Source organism: Maylandia zebra, linkage group LG13 (genome assembly GCF_041146795.1).
Source record: "Maylandia zebra isolate NMK-2024a linkage group LG13, Mzebra_GT3a, whole genome shotgun sequence".
Taxonomy (NCBI): domain Eukaryota; kingdom Metazoa; phylum Chordata; class Actinopteri; order Cichliformes; family Cichlidae; genus Maylandia; species Maylandia zebra.
Window position 1 is genome coordinate 2,336,834 of NC_135179.1, and position 19,640 is coordinate 2,356,473.

General features: G+C 45.6%; 1 protein-coding gene across 7 annotated transcripts in view; it reads left to right on the plus strand.

Annotated features, from left to right (window-relative positions):
• The window catches only part of LOC101467782 (bone morphogenetic protein receptor type-1A), a 39,621-nt gene continuing 19,981 nt past the window's right edge, over positions 1 to 19,640 (plus strand). For 4 of the 7 annotated variants that reach the window (XM_023155703.3, XM_012916215.5, XM_012916216.5 and 1 more), the window contains exons 1-2: positions 1 to 215; positions 16,674 to 16,772. The gene's annotated coding sequence lies outside the window, so the exon portion shown is untranslated. Of the gene's footprint in view, positions 216 to 16,419; positions 16,493 to 16,673; positions 16,773 to 19,640 lie in introns of all 7 variants that reach the window. The other 3 variants (XM_076891396.1, XM_012916213.5, XM_004575769.5) reach the window with 2 other exon arrangements.

Sequence of the window (19,640 nt, forward strand, 5' to 3'; positions counted from 1 at the left end):
GCCTGGTATTCGCTTTTCTGTCCAACAGCAGCGCAAACCCGCAGAGGCGAGCGGAGCGCACGGAGCGGGGGACGCCAACGAAAAACGTCTGGAAATATAGATTTCTGTGCGGGATAACGGAGGCTGGCGCGAGCTCGAACCGGACTTACAGGATGAAGTAACGCGGGGGAAAAAGGTTCGAACATCCAGGAGACAGTAAAGACACAGGAAGAAAGGTGAGTCAAACGATCCCAAACTTCAGTCCAGACGGCGGATCTGAGCGTCGTCTATTTACTGGAGCACACGCACTCCCTTAGGATTTTTATTTTTCAGTGAAGCAGCTTTAAGTAGACCCGTGTGTGTGTGTGTGGGTGTAAAATAATTTTAGTGTGTTTAACTGTGGATGTAAGTTAAAAAATGAGAATTAAATTTTATCCGTGTACAGATTTTATTTCTGTGCCAGCAGATAGACGCATCCCCTCCTTCTCTAACTGCTGTCGTGGAAAAAAAAAGTTGGCTGTAGTTTTGCTGCAGCAGAAATTTGGCTCGTTTTTGATTTAAAAAGTGACAGATTATCGCTTTAAACTCACAGGGGCTTTATTTAAACCCTAGATTCGGACTATTTTGGGGTGTAGGGGTGTTTTCGGGGGCGTTTGGTGAAGTTTGTTTCGGGAGAATTTGTTTCCAGCTCGGTTAGCCGCATTCCTGTTAGCGCTGCTAGCTCCGAGTTAGCTCTGAGCGGGTTTAAGGTGCTGAAACGAAGAAGAAAAACTGGTTAAAGTTTGTTGTCAAAGTTTTTTTACGGCGCTTTTCGTTGCTGACCTTCAGTGTTGTTAACCTGGTTAGCATCGTGGGCTGGGCAGCCGTGTTTCTGTATGTTTACCTGCTTTAAACTCTGATTTTTGACCCACCTGAGCAGTCAGGTAAAGCCACCTGTGAGCTCCAGGTTTCCAGGCTGCTTCGGCGTGTTTTAAGGTGGTTTTGATCTTAGTTCTGTCTCTTGTTTATTCCGCCATGTTTCTCGCTTTTAATCGTTCACGTGTCTGCAGCTCATAATCAATACAGTTCACTGATCGACTAATCGATTAACTATCGCGGCTTTTATGTCTTTGCAATCTGAGAGGTTTTATAAGGCAGCATGAAAGAGTCACTTTTATTTTCTTGTACCTCCTTAAAAAAATCTTAAAGTACTTGTTTAAAATACTTTAAATTTAAACTAAGGCCATTTCCTATTTTTAAAATGCGCGGACATGGGAGTAATCTTTCCAATAATCTGTTTATCAGACATCACAGATTTTAAATCAGCTTAAAAAAGTGCTGCTGTAGTGCAACAGCAGGATGAAAGAGTTCCCGGAGAGGCAGCTGATTCCTGAGCACCTTTAATGTGATGTCATTCACACCTTTCTCTAATAAAAAACTAAACACCTGCACATCCACCTGCCCAGCACTGTGTGAAACAGTGAAGCCGTCCTCTAATCCAGGTGTGTCAAACTCATTTTACATTTGGGGGGGGGGGGGGCTTGATTTTTAACTCACGGTTTCTGTTAAACTGCAGGATCTAACATTCAACCACATCTGGCAGCTCATACTGGGAACAGTTTAATCACCTGTATATAAAACCATTACTGGAACAGCCCAATCATGAGGCACATTCATCTGTGGCCTTGATTCAGTAGACGTCCTCCAGGTTTCGTTGCAGCACAGACTCTCAGGGTGTTTGCTCATATGAAAATCTCAAACACGAGGCCGACACTGTAGGAGAAGTATGTGGGTAAAAGCGAGCACAGTTACCTGGACCAGTTTGTTTTATTCAGTAAAAACGGTGTGTGAGCTCTTTAACGATGCTCTGTCATGTTCAGCTCATATGTGCGTTTACTCACCCCTGTCGTGTTTGATCATTGATGACCAATGCAGAAATAATAAAGAGGAGATTTAACGTCACAACAATAATAATTTAATCCAAGTGGTCTTTAGAGTCCTTAGAATTCTCTTAAGATGAAATGTGATGTGAGGTTTTCAGAGTCGTTGTGTCAGACGTTAGTGTGAAATGTAAAAATAACTGTTGAAGCGTTTTTGGCTCTGGAGGCAGAGCGAGTCCAGATGTGCAGGGAAAACACTGAAGCCCGAACTGCCCGCCTTGTGTGGGTGAATGACATGAAATTGCCAAACATTAGTTTAATTTACAGCAGGAGTGGGCAATATGAGTTATGTCCCAATATTTCTAGAACATTTGGGATCATCCTACCAGTGATGCTTGCATCTCTGCAGCAGCGTCTGTAAATGTAAAAGCAGCGACTTTACAGACAGTGACGAGGCGTTAGCACTGGAGTTTACATGTGTTTACATGTGATTTGCAGCATCTGCTCGATGGTGTGTGCTGGGTGTTGAAGTAGCTCCTGCTTTAGGTACTAAATCATCATCATCACAGGCTGCTCTCGCTCTCAGACATGTCTGGCCTTGTCTTGCTGTTGCACACATTAGGGAACTTAAACATGACAACATGACGCTATAATATCAGTCCAAGTTTTATACCAGCGTTGGTGCCGATGATATGATTATAGAGGCACATGGTCGAACATCGCCTGAAGAGTTTGTGGCATGAGATCTGCAGCGTGTTGGGATGGTTGCAGTAAAATCCTGCATGAAGCGATCCTCGTACATGCTAACGACCGTCTGTTTGATTATTAGACCACAACCTTTAGATATACAAAATACACGAGTATTTGGGTGTTTGGTGCTGATTTCCTGGTTGTTTGCATGTTTGCTTACTGAATATGGATGCAGGGATAATAACACACATATTATTTTCACTGTAAGCCGACTGCTGATGCCTCGAATGGGCCTCAGATAAACATTTTTGACCCGCATCGCTTTAGGTGGCGTCTTTTAATGGCTGCTGAGGAGAGGAGGAAAACCTGTTTGGCTGCCCCTGTGAGACCTGGCTGCTGGCATTTATCTGCCTCCTGCATATGGGTCATTAAAAGGTCTTCAGTGACAATCAGGAAGAAGAAGCTTTAGAAATGTTGCCGAAAGTAGATGCCAACCCTCTGGGTCGTCTTCTTTGTTTTGTCTTTTGCTGCGTCTTTAACTCTGTTAATGGTACAGAATCTTTTAATATTGTTTAATGCCTGTTTGAGTATTTTTAAAAGCCTGTAGAATCTGTAAAGGTGTATATAGCCTTGTAGGGGTTTTTAACATGTTTAGAAGCTTTAACTGTGTCTGAGTTCTGTTTAGTGCATCCAAAGTCTTTAAAGAGTGTTGTGTTTAAAGTCTAAGGGTGTCTAAGCTGGATGTCCGTCTGTGGTCTGTTGAGTAGTTAGCTTTGAGATGCTAACAAACAGAAACCAGACAGTCTGTGCACGCATCCAAACCTCCACAGTGTAAACGGCTGAAACCACCAAATGATGTCTTCAGGTTCCTTTTTCCTGCCTGCAGCCTCACGTACTCTGTTATAATAAATATAAAGCATCATTTAAGTTTCCTGTATTTTAAAAAGGTCTACAGAAAGCATCGATGTCGTTGTTGCTCTCACAGCCTCTACCTTTGCAGGCCGCCTCCTCTTCCTCCTCCCTGATAGGGAGCAGAGGCACACGGCAGGGCAGAGAGGGGGTGTTAGAAATTAAAATCTAGTATTATCCGTATGTCAGGCAGCTGTACATTCCTCAGCCAAGCCCAGATCGCTGTAACCGAAATAACACTGACAGCAGGCGAGTGAGCGAGGCCACAACAAGAGAAACAGAGAGAGAGAAGGGGGGGGGGGGGTCTGAAAAAGATAAGACTGGCAGTCGCCGCCTCCTCCACCACCTCCTCCTCTTTGTGTCATAAAACCACTGAATCTTTATTTTTTGAGTCATGTTTATAGTTTAAAACAAAAAGAAACATAAAAAACTCTTTAAAGTTTCAAGTGAAAGTTGTTTTTGTTTTGTTTTTTAATTCTTTTTGTCTTCTTGAAACCTAAAGACGTTCCCAGGGATTTGTGATTTCTTCTGTTATCCCATAATTAAATGATCTATACTTATAAAATGACACCAGTCCTCTGCACTGGGACCAGACCAGTGTACAGAAAAACACCAGTTAATGCTAATGGAGTCTTGCAGGGTAGCTGAACCCTGTGTCCTTGTGCAGCCACAGATTACATTTTCTTAGCCAAGTGTGCAAAGGTGTGTTTGTCATCTTCAAACAGTCGTCCGTTTAATCACGGACAAGCCTCACGCTTTTATTTTGAAAGTTTGACTTTTTATCAAACAAAAGGGGAGGGGGCATTAGTGAGCTCTTTTGTGAATGGGGTCCAGGTCACACAACCTTCCCAACCTCCAAGCAGTCTGAGATGGCCTCCCCTTCCTGAGCCTGAGGCTACGTCCACACTAATGCGTCTTTGTTTGAAAACACACTGTTTTCTCTCCGTTTTGGCCGCCCGTCCACACTGAGACGGCGTTTTCCCCGAAGGAAAAAACAGCGTTTTGAAAACGCTCTCGAAAACGAATACATTTGAAGGTGCTTATGTGTCGCAGTGTGGACAGAGAAAACGGAGACTTCATATCAGTCTGCTCCAGAGCTTTTCTTCCTTTTTCTAATTCTCACTCGCTTTTGCAACTTTGTACTTTTGTGTTACTCGCAGCAACGACTCCACCTCATTGTGAGTCCATTTAACAAACTCGGTGCTTTTCCTCAACATTCTGCTGCCACGTTTCAAAGAGACGGAAGTAAATAAGCGGCAGACAGAAATGAGGCAGGGCAAATCTTCTTGCGCTTCACACATGTGCAGCACTGGAACGTAAGCGTTTTCGGCCATTTCAGTGTGGACGCACAACTCTGTGAAAACAACTGAACACGCTAGTGTGGGCGCGGAGCGTTTTCAGACGAAAACGCCATTTTCAAATCTATCTGGGCCAGTGTGGACGCAGCCTGAGGGAGGTCTTCCTTCCCACTGTTACCAAGTGTTTGCTCACAGGAGGTCGTCTGATTGTTGGGCTGTCAGTATTTACAGTATAAAACACCTTAAATGTGACTGTTTCTTGTAAGTTGGTCCTTTGCAAATAAAACTGACTTTAGCTGAACTTAAAACATTGAATAATTCTGAAGTGCACACTCAGGCCTGTGAGTCCCGTTCAGCCATGGCTCATCTCTGCCATTCAAACACACTTCGTATACTGAACTGTACATTTATTGTCTTTCAAGAAGTCATTTTTATTCAGTGTTTTCATAAAAGCCTCATTTTTATGCATTTCTGCTACTATGGAGAACACGTGAGTTGAAGGACCAGTTGGAAACCTTTATCCAGCTGCTGATGTTGTCATTGCTCAGCTCTGCAGTCTGAGTATCACTGAAATGCAGCCACGTGCTCGTTTGACGTTTTCAATCATTTCCTCTCTTTCCCCCACGAGCTTGCTCCCGTCTCTGTTCCCGGCCTGCACCACTACACTTGAGCCCCGTTCCCATTCGTACCTGCTCGGATCGACTCCCCGCGGTTTTCAGGGTTTTCCATTAGGTCATAGTACCTGCTCGCCAGGGGTCCCAAAGCGATTCGTACAGATATTAAAATGTGACGTTGTCAGGCTGCATGCCATCGATTGGCTGGTCAGTGGCGTCACTCGATGAGTCACGAGCGCGTCTAAATCACGAAAATCAAAACCACCATTTTTGAAACTGCTCAACGTGGGAAACGGCTACTCGTGGTCCCCGGGTCTGACAAAAAGCCACGGACCGAGCAGCAGGTATATCGTCGTGACCGCAACGTGAGTCACCGCGCCCTCGGTTATGTCTTCTCAGGCGCTCAGAAAGAAAACCAGAGGAGGTGAATCACCCTGGAGACGGGCCGTAGCTGTGATGGTGGTTGATGTGGTATGGCTAAAAAATCCCAGTTTGAGTCTGTGATACAGGAAAATGCCATCCCTGCACACACGTCAGACTGTGTTTGTGGGAATTTTGTGTTCAAACTATAAAGAAAAGAAGATGATGGAGATAAATCTGACTTTTGAAGTTTGTTGTCCCACAGATAAGCCCTGTCCTTGTATTTGAATTTTAAAACTCAGACTCGCCGTGTGGCTCGGGTGGAAGAACGCGTTACTTTGCTGGTTTGTCTGTTATTAACCCTTGTGTGGTGTTCATATTTTTGTTACTCAGCCAGTGTTCATGGGTCTGGTGGACCCGCTAGAGTTTTGGCTTTCCAAATTAACACTATCAAACAATTTTATGTTAAATTACTCAACAGATGTTTACTTCATCCCAATTACAAACCACATGAACAGCAAACATGGTTAATTTTTCCCTTTACCTTTGTTAGATCACATTTATGAATGAATGTGCTTCTCGGTTTTTGTTTTTTTTTTATAAAATGTTATAAAAAAATAAATCCGTTATAATCAAGTGGAGTGAGTGTAAAGACACAACACATTTACACGTGAAGCAATATGTTTCACAACTAAATGGGATCAGCTGCTCATCAATGGTGACATTAGGCCCAGGGATGTAAAACAGGGGGAGGTGGTGCACCCACTTATCCCACACTGTCCTGATGGCAGCTAGCTTGTCTCTCTGCCGTTGAGCTGGTCTGTCGTCTCGGTTATCAAAACGGATAATCCTGGAAATTTTGTGGAAGTTTTCCAGAGACATTGATGCACGGATAGGTTCTTGCCGGTTTCTGCATCCCACAGGGATTCTTTGGATTCCCCTTTGGACCTTAAAACTCCTGCAAGGATAAAAACCCCAAAGTAGGCCTTTGGGGTTCTTAGATTCATTTGGTCCATCTCCTTCCACCTCTCTCCAAAAACACACCTTCCTTCTAGATTACTGCAATCCAGAATAATTTTCTGGATGGAATCTGGGATGAAAAGCTCAAATGAAGACTTGATGTCCTGCACATGAGTAACTGCCAGCCGTGTTGGCCCTGGCTTATCACAGTAGCAGCTCTGCAGGGTGGCTCATTTCTTGGGCAAGAAGACCATTCAATGTCACCAGTTATTGACATCCATATTTCTTCACTTGCTGTCTGGTGGGCTTGTTCTGGTCCTGGAGCTGGCTGCAGATGGGGTACTCGTCTTCGTTTTGTTACTAAATGGTGCTCAACCTCATCCTCTTCTTCAAAGTCACTGTCAGACTCTGAATTTTCAGAAATGTGAAATATTCTGAAACCTCTTTGTCAACATCATCATCCGAAGCTCCTCTCTCTTCCAAAATCAATCAGATGGCCCTCGCAGCAGATAATCTTTTGCCATCTTGATCAGTTGTGATAAAGAACCACACTGGCAAAGTCTTATTTATAGTATTATGCCCCTAATTTGCAGGTGGGACAGGGTATGAGAAAATAAAATTTGGATCCCTCAAGAAAGAGGGTAAAATGTGCGGGAATGTAAGAGCAGACGGTGTTGGTAGTTGAATTTTCAACAATGCTGCAACTTTGTGCGGAGCAGGAGGGGAAGAAAACACTATCAGCAGCACCAGAAAGGAGGAAGACAGAGTGTGGGAACACAGGACCTACACTTTCAACACTTTTACTAGACCTGGGTCCAGTGGACCCGAACACCTTGTATGTAATGTAAATGCGTGGGGGGAGGTACAGTATGAGGTCATTGAAAATTAGTTCAGATTTATGTTCTTCAGAGAAAATAAGCCAAAGCCAATGAATTTCAGGTTGAAAAAATAATTAATTGTTTAATTTTTCTTTTGAGAAAAACTGAAAACGGGTCTCACAGACCCGAACACCATACAAGGGTTAAATAGGATTAGATAATGGATGAAAAAAAAAATGAACAGCAGAAACTTTTCTCTTCATCTGAAACACGTCTGTGAGGCTTTTTAAGATGTCGTAAACAGCTCTTGGTAAATGGCCTGTATTTGTATAGCTTTACTACTCCCTAAAGACCCCAAAGCGCTTTACACATCCAGTCACGCACACATTCACACACTGGTGATGGCAGCTACAGTGTAGCCACAGCCACCCTGGGGCGCACTGACAGAGGCCGGGCCCTCTGACCACCACCAGTAGACAACAGTCTCATCACATGTTTGCCAGCTTCAATGTTCAAAAGTCAAACCATTATTTTTAGCAGCAGTGTGTGGACTAACAGGCAGCTCTGGCCTGTCTGATTGTTTTTGTGGATAAAACTGGAATAACAGAAGATCCGGGACTCTGAGCGGTGTGAGCCACGAGGTGGTCAGAGGAAACGCTGGCGACGTGTGTGTCGCTGTTTCACATCCGTGCAGTCGCCCAACAGAAGAAAGTATAAACGAGAACACAAAATTATTAATATCAGGCGCAGGCGGCTGCAGAAACTGTAGGCGATTTGTTAATGATTCATTATTTGTGAATCATCGTGACACGGCAGCTAGCCGCTGGTTTTACAACGTCAGGTGACGCGGTCGGTGGTGGGTGGGGCCTTAAAACTCACGGCCCAGCTCGCTGCTGGAATCAGATGTTCTGTTAAAGTTGGCGTGCTGCTGTGCGACACGCTCGCGGCGTCTGATTTAGGGTTTTCATGCTCAGTTTGTGTCGTTTTGATGCTCGGGGTGTTTGTCTGGTGCTGGCGTTATTTCTCCACGATAACCTTAAACACTGAGGCAGGCTGATGGTGAGCAGCGAGCACACAGGAGAGCTGAAAGCAGTCTTCTGGTTGTTCAGGCTCCTTTTCGGGCCCAGCTCTGTTATTAAAAGCTGCTTTACAAACTCACTGAGCTCCCCCCCCCCCCCCCCCCCCCCCCATCTGTTTCTCCTCCTTCCCAGCGCTCCGTCTCAGTTTTCCCTCTCCTGGGAGACTTTCCACCCTCGGAGGTTGAGCTCGGGGATCTCTCCCTTTTCCTCTGCTCTATTTCCACCTCTCCTTTTCCTCCTCCTTCCCTCCCTCCATCCTTTTCTCGGAGTGGGTTTCCAGTCTGGCAGGCTGGGGATCAGATTACTCGGAGTCTCAGAGGCTCTCTGGCGAGGTGGCATTGCTGGAGGAGGAAGAGGAGGAGGGATGAAGGTAGGAAGGAGGAAAGGAGATCGGGTTTCACATCTCCAGCGCTCCCTTCTGTCTGCCTCGCCTCCCTCCTCCTCCTCTCCCCCCAGCAGCCTGGAGACAGAGTGGCTGAGCCAGGGAGGAAAACATGCAATCCACCCTCCTCCTCCTCCCCCCCTCCCCCTCCATGCGGCCAGCCTCTGTGCAGATAAATAAAGGCAGTAAATGGGAGCTGAGCGCACAGAGGGACGATTCTTCACCTCCGTCCCTGCAGAGAGATTTCATGTCCTCCTCCTGAGCGTTTTTCCTTCTGCTGGATTTGTGGCAGAGGTCACTCGGGTGTAGATGAATCAGTTTGTGTCCATGCGTTACTTTTTCTAACATGGTGACCCAAAGTGTGGGCTGAGGACCCCTGATGGGCTGCTTGGATACCGAGGAGGGCTCGGGCTGATTTATAATGAATACTGTTTAAGGAATATATATAATAAAAGTTTGGTTGGAGATTTTTCTAGGTGAAATCTTTGATGGTGATTCAGATGATTTTTCTTTCTCACTCAGGTTTTGTAATTTAGTGAAAAATGTCTTTGAAATATTTATATTTTAACACAAAGCTGAACTAATGAAACATTTTTTTTTTACAAGTAATGTTTAATGTTCTTCCTCTTCTGGCCTGTTTTTGATCCAGAACTTGTTTTGTGTCTTATTAGTGGAAAAACCTTAATCTGGAAAATAACGATGTATGATGTAAATCACCCTGAAGGAGACGCCTCAGCTTCAGCTTGTGATGCTGAGAGTTGTGTTAAAGGTTTGTGTTGTCAGAACATAGTTTGAACTGGCCTGCAGCAGTCTGTGTGAACGACTGAGCTGCCCACCCGCTGCTTCTGTAAGCATGTAAGCCTGCAGCTTGTTGGATGTTGGAACGTAGTGTAAAATGCTCCCTATGAATTCCCAAACTGATGAATGCAAATAGCTGAATTTATCGACATCAGCTGAAGGTCGAAACCTCCTCTATGCTTCGACCTCGTCCTTCCTCCAGCGGCTCCAGCAGACCTTCAGTGGTATCGATCTCAGCTTTAAATACACACCACCCATCCCAGTAAATAATTCAGCAGACCCCCCCCTCCCAATGAAGACAGATGAATACCCTCTCTGCTTCACGTCAAACCGGCTCTTTTAAATGTGATTACTCGTGCGGTCATGTGACTGCAACGAACAGGGCTGAATTCCTCAACTTCAGATATCTGAAGTCTCACCAAACCACAGCAGAGGAATCGGAGCTTTCTGTCCCCTCATCACAAAACCTCGTTACAAAACAAGACTTTACAGTGTTTGAAGCAGAGTTGGTGTCACCAACTGGCTCCAGTCAAGTTTGTCTCACTCTGGTATTATTGTGGGGTCTTTACTTTAAGTGATTTGGTGCTGTGTAAAGAAAATTGAAGTGAAATTTCAAGCATGAAGTAAAGATGATGTATTGGAGCATCTGCAGACCAAACACACATTTCCTGGACATTTATAGACAGAAATGATTTCTTTAGTTCTGTTTGACCACAGCTCTCTACATAAGTATGACTTCATTCTGTCAGTTTGTTTTTAGCAGAAGTTAACTAGTTGAAGTTAGTCTCCTTTAGGAAATCTGTTGTTGTTTAAAGGAAGTCTGAGGTTGTCTGACTGATTCATAGGAAAAACTGTCAGACGTCTGTTTCAGTTCCTCCTTCATTCTTCAGGCAGATTTGTTTTTCCTAATCCTCCTAGCTGGTGGGGGCAGTGGTGATGGCCCCTGACCTCCATCCTGACCCCTCCCCTCCGTGTCCAGCTCGTTAACGGAGCCGTCTCCTCCCCACCTCGATCGTGGACTCAGGATTCAGGTGACGGTGGATCTCTGCCTCGGTCCTCCAGCCTTCATGCTGTTTGCAGTAATCAGTTTTGCACGAAGTTTAATGTGTGCACTGGGTTGTTCTCAGAAACGGCTGAATCTTATAGACCTACACAGCGAATAAATGCCTGAGCAGCCCAGGCTACCAACACACAGACAGTCAGCAGGTAACCGTACAATCTGTTTTTGTGTTTCGGGGGAAATAATTGTTACAGCATCACGAGCATCCAGCAATCACACGTTCATTTAAACTCAGATCTTTTTTCCTCATAAATTCAACTTTTTTTATTTGTTTTTTGTGAAGGGTGTGTTTGAGTTTGGGCTCAAGTTTTTTGAGTTTCAGAAGACCGAAAGCTTCTACGGCACTTTCTCTATGTGAGAACGACAGTTCATCGTTAATCAGCTTCATTGAAATTGTTGTAATCTGCTCTGAGTGCAGGTGGAGGCGTCTGCTGGACTGAGCTACAAACGTCGTCGGGTTAGTTTAGACACAAGTATCAAGCACATTGTTGTACGTATTAGTAAAGGTTGGATTTCTTTGTCGTCTTTTTAATGTCAAAGCAGAAAATCTTATGCGTGAGTGTCACATTGGCGCTCCCTCTTCATTTACTGCCCTGTTCCCACTCTTTCTTTTGCCAGTTCTTAAGTGGTGAAAATAAGCAGAGTCTGGTTTTTAAGTGCTTTAGAAGTTTGAAAATAAATCTGAAGCTGAACTATGCAAACTGTTTGAGGACCGAGCCGTTACAGCCGAGTGTTTACGGTCCTTTTCTGTCTCAGTCGGTTTGTCTTGTACGACCGGCACCCCTCAGTTTTCCCACTCCGCCCGGGGTCTGTGAACACAGCGCCGCTCCCTCCTGGTTTCTGCTCGTTAATTTCAATTAGCTCTGGCTGCCGGCTGCTGTTCGCTTTGATGCCATTAGTGTCTCATCCCTGCGCTCGTCTTCCTCTGTTGGTTTTGTGAAAGCTGGGATCTGAGACGTGGGACATCTGAACGCTTTGCTTCCACTTCCTTGCAGCGCCGTCCAGCCCTGCGGTCCACGCTGAAGACTCCGACGCTGTGGAAAATGTAGGTGAACAGCTCAGTACACCTGTCACCGCTGCAGGTGAGACAGTTGGAGCAGTTTCCACATGTTAATTGTAATCTGCCCGAGCATCACTAAGAGCATCCGACAGGAAGACGAGTCACATCATCAAAGTGCAGAATTGAGGTCAGGAGGGTTGGGTCAGGTTAAAACGTCATTGATGCTCTTAGCTCCTCCCCCTTTAAGGAAGCTGTCTTCTGATTGACCGCCCCTCGTAAGCACCGTGACCAAAGGCAGTGTTTGCATTTGTAGTATTCCACACGCACGGCTGATTGTCGGGCTGCAGCGCCTCGTTCAGGGTCGATCCTCTGATGTTTGTTGTGTTCGGGGGTGGTGATGTAAAACGGCGAGTTTGGTGGCCAGCGGCACTGGCGGTTTCTTTGGGAATCAGGTTGACGCAGTGTGGCCTGAGGCGAAGCAGACGCACAAGCGCTATAGCGAGGCTTCAGCGGCGTTTAAATGCTGGACTTTGTTTTCTCTCCCCGCTGCAGACAGACCTCCTCCTGAGCTCGTCTCCTCTCTGGTCCTGCCATGTGTTTGTTTATGTGCCGGCACAGCTCGGGCGCTTTGCCCGTCTGCTTTCACACAAGGACGACTGGTTTCACTGCTTTCCTGTTAGACTGTGGTTTCACAGCATCTCACACGTCACTCAAACGCTGGAATTTGCGTGTAAACATCAGCTGCCCGGAGCACTCTAAGCCCAGTTTAAAGCAGAGCTGACGGTGGCGGCTGATTATTAAAAATGAGTCTTCAGGTGGGCCATAAGGCAGGTTTTTAAACTGCTAGTACATCTACACGTCAGGTGATCACAATACTGTGAACTGTCTCGTTCAGTTTGTTTTGGACAGGAGGAACGACGTCAAGGCCAAAGCTGTGAGAGGTGTGCATGAGGTACACTATCAGAACTACAGCTCCAGCTAAAGGCAGGTGGACCGGACGTCCAGATCTGTTTATTGTCCTTATCTGACCAATAGCGTGGCTGCTGATGTTCACTGACAGGCTGTGCAGGCAGGTTCTTCTGTTTTGAGTAACTTACCTGTTTGAATTTAGTTAAATGTCCAAAATAACCTCTTCAAGAATGAATTTCAGCTCCCATCTGAATCCATGTTTATATTCTAAGAATAATTCGGAGGGGGGTGTGTGTGTGTGTGTGTGTGTGTGTGTGTGTGTGTTAATAACATGCAGTCAGCATGAACTGAGCAGCTTGCTGTTTCTCCCTCCCTCTCTCTGGCTGTCGGGCTTCCTTTAAATAGCTGGTTGGTGTAAACAGCTCGCCGTGACGGTAAATCATCACGGGCATCATGAGCACTCACCCAGAGCTCACTGTCACCTGACTGGATGGATGGCGGGCTGCTTCTCATTCACTTCTTAAAGGAAACAGCCTCCACCTTATGACCATAAACATCCACGCTGTTGCGTCTCCACAGACCTGTAAACACTGCCACATTTGTCTTACTGCCATAGGATCTCTGTTTGTTTTTAAATAAAGTTTGGAGTTTTATTTTGAAAGGCCGAGCAGAAATGCAGCTGAGGAATGCTTTGACATGTGACTGATGTCCACGCCAGGATCAAACTGGCTGTGTGAGGCGTTTATTTAACCGCCCTTCTGACTGAAGAGGATCAGAACAGATGATCTCACTTAGAGTAACACAAACATCGCCACGAGGACTTTCTGGCTCTGAGTCGTTGAGACCTTCAGTTCAGCTCATCTGGTCGAAACGATTGATTTCAGCTCGAGTCCGGTTATCAGAGTGGAAGCGGTTTGTAAGTTTCACGCAGTCATGATAAAGCGTTCAAGCAAGCGTGTTGTTTCCCTCACGGCTTTTCCAATGTGCACTTTTTTTTTTTTTTAAACTAGGTCTTTTTATTAAGAGGTTTTCCTTTTATACATATAAACATATATATTATACATCTAAACAGGAAGAAAAAAGGATTACAGATCTGTACATTCGGGTTAACTAGTACATTTAGGCTGTAAAGTGGGTTCAGAAATGTATCTTCAGCTGTCAAATAAAAGGAGAAAAAGGGAAATATAAACAGATGTATGATATTTCCCAAAGTAACACAATCCCTGCAAAATAATCCCATTCATTCCCACCCAGGTCACTGCCCGACACCTGAACACTGATTTCCACACCTGACATAAGAGAGTTTGCTGAAAAATTCTTATAGATTTTGAAATTTCCCAGTAGAGTTCTGGAGTGAGTGTCTTATTTGACGCCATGAGGTCATATAACCACAGTTTGTGAGTGGGGGGGGGGAGCGTCCTGCCACCTCAGTAGGATTGCCCTCCTGGCTAACAGGGAACAGAAAGATGTCGTCTGTTTTTTTTAGAGGCGTAGAAGCACCTCATTCCCACTGATGCCAAACAGAGCAAGAAGGGGGCCAGCGTCACACTGAGAATCCTGGACAGGTATGAAAAACATCTGTCCAGAACTGAACGAGACTGGGACAAGACCAGTACATGTGGACCAGTGAGGCTTCAGCAGTTTTGCATCTGTCACAATGTGGAGTGATTTCAGGATGGATACGGGACAGTCTGGATGTTGAGAAATGGGCTCTATGCACCATGTGAACTGGATTAAACAGTGGCGGGCGCATAATGATGTTGTGTTGACATGTTTGAGTATGGAGGCCCATGTTTCGTCAGAGAAGGTTACGTCTAGGTCTTCTTCCTACAGTGTCTTGAGCTTGGATAAAGAGGTATGTCTCAATATGTCTGTGAAGGTTCTCAGTCATCCAGGTCATCGTAGTCAAAGGAGCTTGCAAAGAAAAGCGTCTGGACTTCTTTAAGTTGCTTGAAGACGTTTCACCTCTCATCCGAGAAGAGGATGAGAGGTGAAACGTCTTCAAGCAACTTAAAGAAGTCCAGACGCTTTTCTTTGCAAGCTCCTTTGACAGGTATGTCTCAAATTTAACATTTTATTCTAAAGCAGGGAAATCAGCCCTCTGTTGGTTGGATTGAGTCATAGGATAGTTTCTAATAGTGGAGGCTTGAGCCTGGAGTCTGGGAACAAATAAAGTGCCTGGCTTGCAAGTATCTGAAAAAGTGTGACGGTGGAAGAATATATTTGTTAGCAAGTTGTTCAAATGATGCTGGTTTGTTGGCTATGAATAGGTCCTTAAAGCAAGTAATTCCACTTCTGTGCCGCTCCACAAACCCACCGTCCTGGGTCGAAGGTTTAAAGAGATGGTTAGATGGGGCTGAGAAGAGTTTAAAGTATGTCCTAAACTGGCCCCATATTTTTAATGAGTGTACCAGTACGGGGTTGGGGATGGAGTTGAACGACGAGGATGAGAGTGGAGAACAAAGTGCAGCTGGTAAGGATATACTGTTGTCACTATGCAATTCCATAGTCAGCCAGTCAGTCGGGACGGGTATTAACATCTTCATGGGGACCAAAAATTGGTAGTTTTACTATACTTGTGGGGACATACAGCCCTCGTGGGGACCAGGATTTTGGTCCCCTTAGGTTTGAAGGCATTTTTGAGGCTCAAAATGTGGTTTTAGTGTCAGGGTTACAATTAGGTTATGGTTAGGTATTTAGAGTAAGGGTCAGGGTTAGGCATTCATTTTTGATGGTTAGGGAAAGCATTATGTCAATGAGATGTCCCCACAAGGATATAAGTGTGTGTGTGTGTGTGTGTGTGTGTGTGTGTGTGTGTGTGTTCCTGTCGGCCAAGCTTGTGACCGCTCTCGTCCTCGGACATCTATTTTCTCCCCTTCTCTTCTATAATAACTCACCGCTGACGGGGTTTTCTGCCACACACACACGCGCGTCTGGTTTGCTATCTTCGTGGGGACATCCCACTGACATAATGCTTTTCCTACCATAGTAAGAGCCCGAACCTCTAGCTGAGTATTAGTTTTGGCAGCTGCACGTAGGTGTAGTGTGAGGAGGAGGGACTGCTCACTTAGGGCCCTGACCTTTGACCTTTACAGCAGTTTGTTCAGATTTGTGTGATTAGTAATTTGCTCTGTAGCATTTTGGACTACTTTCACAGTTTGAATGTGATTTTTATTTTTTTACATATATATTTTATATACGTGTGTGTGTGAGTGATTTTACTGCATTTTAAGCTCCATTAAAGCTCAGACTCACTCGCTGTTTAACTCAACTCGAGCCGAAGAAAAAAAGGCAACAGGTGGCTGTTGTTGTTATTGTTTTTTATTGTTGTTGTTGTTGTTGTTGTTACTTCTACAACAATTATTATTTCTGGTTTCTGGACTTGGACCTGACTCTTATTTTGTCAGACTGGCTGTGGTGTGAGCAGCTTCCTGTCAGTCCTCGGTGTTGGACTCTCCTCCTCTTGGCTCTCTGGGTGTGAATATTAATTTGCTCTGAGGACATGGGCCTCCTCGGCTGCATAAAGCCTCCTTTGAGGAGGCCTCTGCGCTCAGATAAAAAGGCTTCTGTGCCCGAGGAGGCGAGGAGGAGGCTCCCCGTCTGTCAGCCACGCTGTTCCACTTATCTGACATCAACACTGAGCTAATGATGAGCTGCGTTCATGCCCGGAGAGCTTAAGGAGGATTTTTTTTTTTTTTTTAAAGGTGGTCCTTCAGAGGGTGCACAGTCTTGGAAGGTGGCGTTTGGTCCTCGAGGCTCCTGGGAACACTTTCATCAGTCAGTGAGGACGATGATCCGGACTGATTTGAACCCGTGCTTTCCTGACCTCTGTTTGGGTTTTCAGCCAGGCAGAAAACGCTGCCGCCTTAATGATGATTGATGATGTTAATCAGGTACACGTGCTGCAGGTATGATCATCACTGAGTTATAACCACGTCGTTGTTTTCCTCTCTCTCAGCTGCCGCCGTGATGTTGGCTTGATCTGACTTCTACACTACGTTTCCCATGGAGCCGTGTACCGAGAGGCACATTATTCCACCATGGACTCAACAGTCAGGTACACACACACACACTACACTACACTGATGTGTCACATCTGCAGAAAATACAAACAAACTTTATATTTTGTGGACGGCTGCGGTGATTACTCTGATTGCCTGGGCCTGTCTTGCGCTTCAAGGAGATTAACCTTTGACCCTAGGGTTGTTTAAGAAAAGGCTGGCCAATCAGGAGGCTTCCTGGCTTTTAATTGCAGGCTCTGATTGGGTCATTGGAGCTGTCATGTGGTTTGATTAACAGCAGAGCAGGAAGAGCACTGATTACAGCAAGCCGATGGCTGCATCTCCATCAGAGTGTGTGTGTGTGTGTGTGTGTGTGTGTGTGTGTGTGTGTGTGTGTGTGTGTGTGTGTGTGTGTGTGTGTGTGTGTGTGTGTGTGTGTGTGTGTTGTAGGGGAAGTGTTTAAGAAAAGCTCTGGAATGTGTGTAAAAGGTTAAATCTCCCTCAATGACAGTTTTTTTTTGTGTTCTCCGGTTTGATCGTCTCTGTGCTGTTGATCTTTTAAAGGTCAAAAATGTTGACAGTCAGGTTGGAAAGGAGGATCCTGTCAGCTCGGCGCTTCTGTCTGATATTTTTGGGCTGAATCGTGACACACACACCTTAGTACAGCCTAATCAGAGTGGGCGGGGACGCATGCTCGCACCGCTTTGCTGCCGTTGCGTCCGGCTGGCCTCGGTCAGTTAGTGCTGGTGTCACTGGGTGTTTGAAAGGATTAGACGAACACGTTAAAATGGAAAAAACAGTTTTCTGTGATGGGGGCGGGGCTACAGGAGTTGGAGAGGCATTATGTAATGTCACACCAAATTAGGGCTCTAACTAATATCGAAATACTGCTCAGGTCTCAGCAGGGGAATGAGTTACTGTGAAGATGATGATGATGATGATGAAGGTGGCCTCGCTGCTCTTTGGGCTCTGTAATCATAATCGGGTCGACAGTAATGCAGGTAACGTGCTGCGAGGACTGCCGGACGGTGTTCAGCATGAAGACGTTTTCATTTCTTTTCCTCTTTTGTTAAAAGTGAAAAAACTTGAAGCTCCTGTTTGTTTGTAATCTCTGTGTTTGGCTCGTGTTGCCTTCAGGGTTAACTTTGATGCGACGCAGTGTTACAGCTGCAGACGGTCTGATTCTTTGGCTTCCTTCAGTCGGTTATTCACTGATGTTTCTGAAAAACAGCAAAGCCAGCTCGTTGTTAGTGTTTTATTATCAGCGTAGCTATCTGTGACAGGACGGCCATTAGCAGTCAGCCTGAGAGAACACTTTATCAGACGCTCACGTAATCGGCTGCGTCTGACATTCGTTTGCTATTTTTGGAGATTGTTGACATGTTCTTTGTCACTCGGTTAAAGCTGGAATCCTGACTGCAGTTGAACCCTGTCAGGTTTGCCCTGCGCGCCGCCGCATGTGAATGAAGCGTGGAGGTGGGGGGGCAGAGCTCCTCGGGGACATATGGGAGCGATTTGGTGCTGCAGACTGGCCGGCTCTGTTTGAAGGTCTGTCAGCGAGCTCAAACTCAGACGCCTGAGTCACCGCGCGCTGAAACAAAGGCAGCAGTCGGCCTGGTTTCAGCACGCAGTCACATACTTCGAGGAAAGTCACGAGTGGCGACGAATGCTCGGGGAAAACTGAGTTCATCACAGCTCGTGGATGGATCTGAGATAAACAAACGTGGAGAGATGAAAGCAGCAGCAGTAACAACAGATTAAAAGTGTATATTTCACCTGTTTTGAAATAATTTAAGGCCTCACATCGTTCCTGCTCTCAGGAGTCGACAGAAGGAAGCTGTGAAAATGTTAATTAAACTAATGACTGATGTCATTACTGTACAGCCACCTCAGTGGACGTGCTGACGATGAGCACTGACCTGGTTGGCTGATTAACCATCATTAACTGCAGTGAAGCCATGAGTGAGATGTCCCAGCTGTTAGTCTAACGTCCAGGCGTCCATGCAAAGAAGATTTATGAGCTTTAGCTGAAACTCACGATCAGTGATTTCTAAACTACATCTCAGTGACGTTTTGTACCTCAGGCCTAATTGCTCGATCGTGATTGGACCAGTAAATACACCCTACTATATGATGATGGACCAGTGTGCTTGAACCAGGCCAGTGCTGGTTAGTGTGAACACTGATCTGTCATTGAGTGATACACTGATGAGTGCAGGGCATCATTAACAGTGTCACATGGCTCTTTAACAAACACTGGCAAAAAACACACTTTTTTGGCTCCATTTATTTTTATATCCATATTTGCAGTTTACACACACACACACACACACACACACACACACACACACACACACACACACACAGGACCACCTGTATCGTGTCGTTTGTGGCCTGGCTGCATTTTCAGCGTGACACGGTGAATGAAACCATCCAGCCTCTCTGCACAGTCCAGTCTGACCAGACCACCCACACACACATGGACACACACACCCACACACACATGGACACACACACACAAAGTTACCGTCATATTTTAGTTGTATTGTGTGTGGGAAAACTTGTTGGCGCTCAGGTCTCTGTAGTTTCCCCTCCTTCATACTGGGATGAGACGGTTTTAGCTCCACCAGAAACAAGCTGCACATCCTTCAGTGCACTTTGGTGCAGAGCTGTGCAGCCAGTCTGAACTTCTGTTAATCCCACCAAACAGAAACAGACGGTCGTCAGTGAACAGAGCCCACCTGCTTCTGTCTAACATGGTGAACATCTCCAGAAGCTCCATAGAGCCTCGTTTTCTCTGGATGAGCTTGAGCGTGACCCCCCCCTACTGGAAGAGGAGGTCCAGAGAGTGAGAGTGTTTCTGTTTGTAGCATGGCTTCACTATAACTGTAGAGAGGAGCCCAGGGCGGATGGATGGGCCAAAG